The sequence below is a fragment of the Eptatretus burgeri genome, chromosome 11 (genome assembly GCF_056783735.1).
Source record: "Eptatretus burgeri isolate ZD-2024b chromosome 11, Ebu_testis_v1, whole genome shotgun sequence".
Classification (NCBI taxonomy): domain Eukaryota; kingdom Metazoa; phylum Chordata; class Myxini; order Myxiniformes; family Myxinidae; genus Eptatretus; species Eptatretus burgeri.
Window position 1 is genome coordinate 20,122,079 of NC_140971.1, and position 7,500 is coordinate 20,129,578.

A 7,500-nucleotide genomic window follows, 5' to 3' on the forward strand; every position below is an offset into this window, starting at 1 on the left:
TCTCATGGCAGAGTTCGTAAAGAGTCCCGTTCTGAGTCCCGTGGCAGAGTTCGTGAAGAGTCCCGTTCTGAGTCCCGTGGGAGGAGTAAGCTTTTTGCTTCGGAGAGAGCAGTTGTTCAGCAGGCCATCGGGTCCTGCTTGACTTGCTTGGCTTGATGCCTTCGGAAGCTTTTTGCTTCGGCTGCTGCTTTGTTTTGGAAGGAACTTGAGCCGGTTGTTCGGCTCGAGCTGTGAGTGGAGGCTTCTTCCTCTTCTTCCTCTCCTTCCTCTTCTTCTTGGTTCGTCGAGCTTTTTGTTCTCCATTTTGTTTCCCGGCTTGGTGCGACGCATCGGCCTCTTCCTGGAATTGGATCCTCGGGGAAGCGATGATCGACAGGAAGGATCGGCGCCTCGTCTCACCGGTACGTGTTGAGAAGCGCGGGAGGATTCGCGTGAGCTCGGGAAGGATCGCGGCGATTAGATCCAGCTCGCTCTCGCTGGAGCCCTGGTGCGGACAAGTTGAAGACCACACAAAGTGGAAAGGTTCGAGTCAAACTCTGAGTTTCAGCTCACGTGTCCTCTGAGCTGGAGCTCGTGATTAAAGGCCTCAGCCACCGTTTCGTGTGTGTGTGTGTGTGTGTGTGTGTGTGTGTGTGTGTGTGTGTGTGTGTGTGTGTGTGTGTGTGCGTGTGCGCGTATGTGTGTCCGTGGGCCCGTCTAATAAGTAGGAACTGCTGTTAAGTGTAAATAACTGTACATAATAAGTAGACGGTTATAGTTCTTTTGCGTGCTTTTGTTGCTTGTATAATTGCGTACGTGTTTTGCCTTATTTAATTGCATACGTGTTTTATTATAATAAATGTCCTTGTGTGAATGTAAACCTGCTTGTTGCGTCCATTCCCTCATTGACTGAACATTTCGTGTGTTGGGAGTTAGAAAGCCGTTGGTTTGCCGTAATAGGGGGACATTTGGACCGACGGTTCTCGGCGATTACGCCGCTCGGAATCGCGCATGGACAAGCTCGCCTCGGCGGTTTGTTCCGTACGAGTTCCATCGAGGGTGGAATACCCCGGTAGTTTGATCACGTGGGTATTTAGGTAAATTGAAGATTGGCAATCAACCCTACCCCACGTGATCTGCCGATTTGGTGTATTTCGGTTCTTGTACAAGGACCCGTCGCTCGGAGTTATCCGGGCGGCGATCTATATTCCGGGCGATCGGTCGGGCCGACTCGACTTGCGGCTCCATTCAGAGTGGTCGGTTGGCGGCCGACCCCCCGGCCTGTAACTATATATATATATATATATATATATATATATATATATATGTATATATATATATATATATAAACGTATATATGTATATATATATATATATATAATATATATATATATATATATAATATATATATATATATATATATATATATATATATATATATATATATATCTTGTTCTTCTTCTTTCGGCTGGTCCCGTTCGGGGTCGCCACAGCGGATCATCCGTATGATCCGCATAGTGATTTGGCAAATGTTTTACGCCGGATGCCCTTCCTGACGCAACCCTGGTCGCCTCTTACGACACAGGGATATGGAACACCTATTTTAACCGGGGTATACACCGGCCCAGTACACTGGTACTCATTTCGCCGACCTCGGAAGGATGACAGGCTGAGTGAACCCCCTGGTGTATTAATTCAGTGGCTCAACGGGGATTGAACTCAGGACCTTTTGGATCCCAAGCCGCTGCCCTAACCACTGCGCCAACACCAGGCTCATATATATATATATATATTTATATATATATATTTATATATATATATATATTTATATTTATATATATTTATATTTATATATTTATATATTTATATTTATATATATATATATATTTATATATATATATATATATATATATATATATATATATATATATATATATATATATATATATATATATATATATTGTTGCGAATTCGCGCCCGCCAGCGTGCGATCGACCGCGTCTTTCCAAAAGCAGCGGCGTCGCCCACCGGATGGACAATTCAGTCGTGACCTTCCGGAACAATGCTGGAACCCTGTCACGGGTGGGTCTTCAACCCCACCACGGCCTAGCCAATTTTCTACCCGCGCAAAATAGGGTCAATCGCCGAATCTCGATATACCTAAGTACCTGCGCGGGTAGCCTACCGGGAGACCGTACCTCGGCGCAGGTCGGCTTGGACATGAACCGTTCAAGCGGTCCGTTCCGTTCTGCAGTGATAACCGAGCGGGTATTATTGCCCGACCTCGTCGGATCCGATTCTATTTAACGGGTATTTAAAACCCAACTATTATTCCACGATGCAAGATGGCATTCCAATAGGGAGAAAGGACGCAACGAACGGGGCACATTTAAACCAAGCACATTTATTTATAACTGCACACGTATACACGTAAGGCAATGAAACAATCATGCACGTATACAGAAAAAGCATGCATGGGACGGGGACAAAGACACGAGCAAGGCAAAAGCACTACAACCGACTATTATTTATTATTTACAGGCGCTTAAACAATTGTACTTGTCGGGACTCGGTGCCACATCATTCACTCAAAAGGTAGGAAAAAGGCCACCCTCAAAGCCGATCACACCATAAAGGTCTACGGACCCTGTCTGGTGCTGACCCTGGATGACCGAACGGGCCCCACGAGAACGATGCAGGTTACCTGCACCCTCGTGGTGCGATGATGGGCGAGTCGCGATGTCTGTTCCCCACAGCAGCTAGGACAGCCGCGGATAACCTCAGCCTTGCCAAGGCGAGGTGATCCGGGCCCCGGCCGGCAACGCGGTTGAAAGGAACGAACGGGTCTTTCGATGCTCTTTTAGAGTTGATGCTCTATAAGACCCCGTCCACTCCTCAGTGATCCACGAACTGCGCCGAGGTCCGATCACCTCAGACTGCCTTGGCGTTGGCTGGCAAGCTCTCTCCGGCTCTCTCTCCACCCTAACGCGCAGGTTCGCCCGGCACAGCTGGGTTGCTGCACCCTCTGCTCGCGGCTCCCCGTTCTCCTCAGCCCTTTCCCCGGCTGTGGTCTCCAAGCTCTTCAGGACCTCCACGCAGCTCCGTCGCTCCTCAGACTGACACTCCGCGGCCGCTTCGCTCGCCCTTATATAGGGCCGGTGAGACGAGATTTGGCCTTCGCTCTTTGACCTTTGACCCTGCGCGGAAAGCGGACGTTGCAGGAATCATTGACGTGAGCCTTTGACCTCCGACCCCCGACTCTGCGCGGAGAGCAGACGTGGCAGAGATTATCGACGCGCTCGATCCGTACACCCTGCATGGCGAACAAACCCCCGCATCTGCCTGCAGTGTTGCCATTTGGTCGGACCTCGCCGCGGCCGGTGCAAAGATTGCAGCGCTCGTGGAGATGAAGGCGAGGCGATGTTTGTGGTGTGCAGATGTTGACAGTTGTGGGTAAAGGGGCGAGGGTGGCGTGGTTGGGGTGATGGAAGGCAGTTGGTCTGAGGCGGTTGTCGAGAGCGATGTTGGTGGTGGTAGTGGTGGAGGCCGCGATGAAGCGGCCGTTGAGAGCGGCGCTGGTGGTGGTGGTTTGGTTGTGGAGGCGATCGTGGTTGTGGTGATGGTGGCGTGGTTGGCATTGTGGTTAAGGTGGTTGTAATGGTGGTTGAGATGTGGTTGGTCCAAAATAATGATAGGAAAAGAAAAACACTATCTCAAAGGATTACAGCCCTCTGAACAACGGTGGGGAAACCTATCTGAACACAAACTTACCGGCATAACTGATCTAAGGACCTTTATGGTGGTCTGTGAATTTCCACAGCCGTAACAATATATATATATATATATATATATATATATATATATATATATATATATATATATATATATATATATATAATGTTAAGAATGCATATCTTTGAAGTAGTAATTTCCTTTATTGCATGTTTTCTTGTAAAAGTGAGGTAACTAAACATGAACAGTAAAAGATATATACATTGATTTTTGTGCAAAAACAAAATATTGTCGGAAGGTTTTCCTTCCAAATGTTTGTCTTAAACCGCGTCTCCCTTCAACCCTTTTTAATGTTTTATCCCCCATAATTTGTCCTTTATGCGTTTTTGGGAAATAACGGGCTTTGCATCCCAAATGAGGCACACGTTTTGGCACGACTAGACTGGGACGAGAACTTTTGGAGTAAGCTAAGGGGAGGGGCTTTGGTTTGATTGACGCCAGGCCCACCAATGAACGCAGATCAAGCAGGGCTAAGTGACATCACGGGGTGGGACGAGAGCCGAAAGGTTAAAAGGAGAGGTCAGAAATCTGTCTGGTCTGGGATTCGGCGAAGGAGGACGTGCCATGCCATTGAGCTTGAACATGGAGGTGTAGCTAATACCTCCCACCACACCCTATCTATTCCTCTCCTGCCGAAATCCCAGCATTGTGCCAAGCCCTCACCACCTCTCCGCTAGACCTGCAAAACCAGGTTGCCTGCCTGCCAGGTCAGAAGGCTTAATTAATAATTTTCATAAAATTCCCAACCGCTATAAATAAGGGTGATGTTTCCTGGTTATGTTTGGTGGGGCAGAAGACTATGTGACAGATGGCACTTGTTGGTCCCAGATTGTGCAGCAAGAGCTGTAATGGGACTCTATCTGGTGGCCTCACCAGTCACAGTCAGTGGTGGCTCATTAACTGTAACTATATATATTCTGATGTACCATAAGTGTACCATGTTACAGAGTGTCAGCACTGCCAAAGCAGTTTCTTGGCAGGGATTACACTGTGTGGATTGCCATTTCCTTCACAGCATATAGACACCAGCAAATACCCTCGTAGGAAAGGAGGGTGGAGAGAGGAGGGGGGGAGAGAGAGGAGGGAGGTGAGGGAGAGAGAGGAAGGGGGGAGGAGGGAGGTGAGGGAGAGAGAGGAAGGGGGAGAGGAGGGAGGTGATGGAGAGAGCGGGAGGGGAGAGAGGAGAGAGGTGAGGGAGAGAGAGGAACAGAGCGGGAGGGAGAGAGAGAGGAGGCAAGAGGGAGGGGATGGTAGGAAGGGGGAATAGTGAGGGAGAGCTATGCCTCACCGAACATTACTATACACTGCAGGAAGGGGGGAATAGTGAGGGAGAGCTATGCCTCACCGAACATTACTATACACTGCAGGAAGGAGGGGTGCAAGGAGGAAGGTGAGGGAGAGAGAGGAAGAGAGGAGAGAGAGGAGGGAGGGATGGTAGGAAGGAGGTGGGGGTGGGGAGAGCTATTCCTCACCGAACATTACTATACACTGCAGGAAGGAGGGGTGCAAGGAGGGGGTGAGAGAGAGAGAGGAGTATGAAAAAAGAGAGAGAGAAAGGTGAGGGGTGGAGGTGGGGTGAGCAAAGAGATTGATTAGTAAAACAAACACACACACAAAAAAACCTCACATCAGAACAGCTGTACACACAACGTTACAACAGAGTTTGTAAAGTAATCCGCTGGCACATCTGCAAAAACTTTGATATCCCAGTTCCAGAATATTGGTGGAAACATTAACCCAAAGCATGGAATCAAAACATGGAAGTACCAACCGCGCACGTACGACCTCATGATCCCATTGAGCATGAACATCAAAAACAACGCATTGCAACCAGATATCATACTGTTGTGGTTGACGAAATTCACAAACCACCATTCAGGTCCCTTAGGTGAGATATCTCTGTAAGTATATGTGTAGTTAGGCCCAAACCCGTTGTTTAGAGGGAATAAATGTCATTCATTCGGGCTGCGACCCCTCTAGATAGCCGTTTTTCTTTTACTATCTTTATTTTGGACCAGCCGCCATTACTACCATTACTACCACCACCAACCACGTCTCAACAGCCATCACACAACAACCACCAGCCGCAACTCCGCTTCACGACAACAACAACGCCAACAGCCATGACCCTTGCCGTCACATCTCGCTCTCGCAACCATCGCATCACCGTCATTCCCGCGCCGCTTGTGGGCACCGATACTGGACTCGTGCAGGGCGCGCACCGAGCAGCGGGTGCAGAAACACCAGCCTTTCCGAAGAAATCGGATCAAAAACGACTCACACCCACTTCTGTTCCGTCCTATCAGCGAGCATGGGGCGATTTGGCCCCGCCTCCAGGTGCGTCGGAGTAATATCGCTATGTGCAGATTCATGGATCAAAAAGCATTCACGCCCACTTTTCCTCTGTCCAATGGGGAGCCAGCCAGAGGTAAAGGGTCGAAGGTGAAGGAGCGAGGCCCCGGGGGCTATAAAGAGCCGCGTTCGCTCGCCGGGAGTCAAGTGGAGTTGGGAAGAAGTCGAGTTGAGTTGGGAAGAGTCGGAGTCAAGTAGGAGTCAGTCAAGGAGAGTTGAGTTGGGAAGTCAGTGAAGAGAAGAGTCGGAGAAAGCAGTTGGACGGAGCTGTGGAGAGTTGGAGAGGTGGCGGCGGCGAAGGCAGTCGAGGGGGCGCTCGTGTCAGAGTCGGGGAGCTGCGGAGAGGGGAGGCCGATAACGCGACCGAGGTCGCGGTGGAGACGCTCGTCGCGGGACCCGAACCAGCGAGATATCCTCATCCCCCCGAGCATCAACAACCCCCTCCTGTTTCCCCCCGCGCTGAGATAGTGCGAGAAGGGGGCCCCGTTCCCACCCCATTCCAGACACTGTCCGCGAGGCCCGCGGAGTCGGGGCGCCACCGCCATTTTGCGGCTCATCACCAGACGGGTAGGCTCGACGCGGTCTCGGCCCCAGGCCCGTCTGCCCCCCTCATCGTGGAGGGTGGTCCCTTTTTCTTTTGCTTTGAGTATATGTGTTGTCGGCGCCGTCTGTGACGTAAAACTGCATAAGTGTTGCCGTGTGCTCGGTAGTCGGTGGTAGATCTGCATTGTGTTTTGCTTTTACATTTGCTTTTTGTGCATTATTGTGTGTTTCTTCTTCTTTTACATTTGCTTTTGGTGTATAATTGTATATGTGTGCTTTCCGTTTGCCGCGGAATAAATGTGCTCTATGTTGAACTGTTTCTCCCGTTTCGCTTCGTCTTTTCTCTAATTGAATCTCCATCTTACTTCACGTAAAGGGTTGGTCGTGGGCTAAAACGCCCGATAATTAATCGAACCGTCCAGGTTGACGATAACACCGCTCGGTTATCCCGATAGTACGGAACGGGTCGCTTAAAGTGGCCCGTGTCCGAAGTCGACCTGCGGCGAGGTGCGATCGCCAGGTCTACCCTCCGTGTGGGTACTTAGGTAGGTCGAATTTGGCGAGCAACCCTATCCCACGCGGGGGGCCGATTGGCACGATCGTGGTGAGGCCGAAAGGCCCACCCGTGACTAGTTCCCGGCGTTAGTCCGAGAGGGTCACGACGGGATTGTCCGTCCGGTGGGCGACGTGCCGCGATTCGAGTTACGTGGCCGTTCGCACGCCAGCGGGCGCGAATCCGCAACAATACTTAGGTACAAAAAAGAGAAGAAGGCATTGCTGATTGAGGTGTTACGAGCAGTGATTTTAGACTAAACTATGCAGAAATCAAGAAAA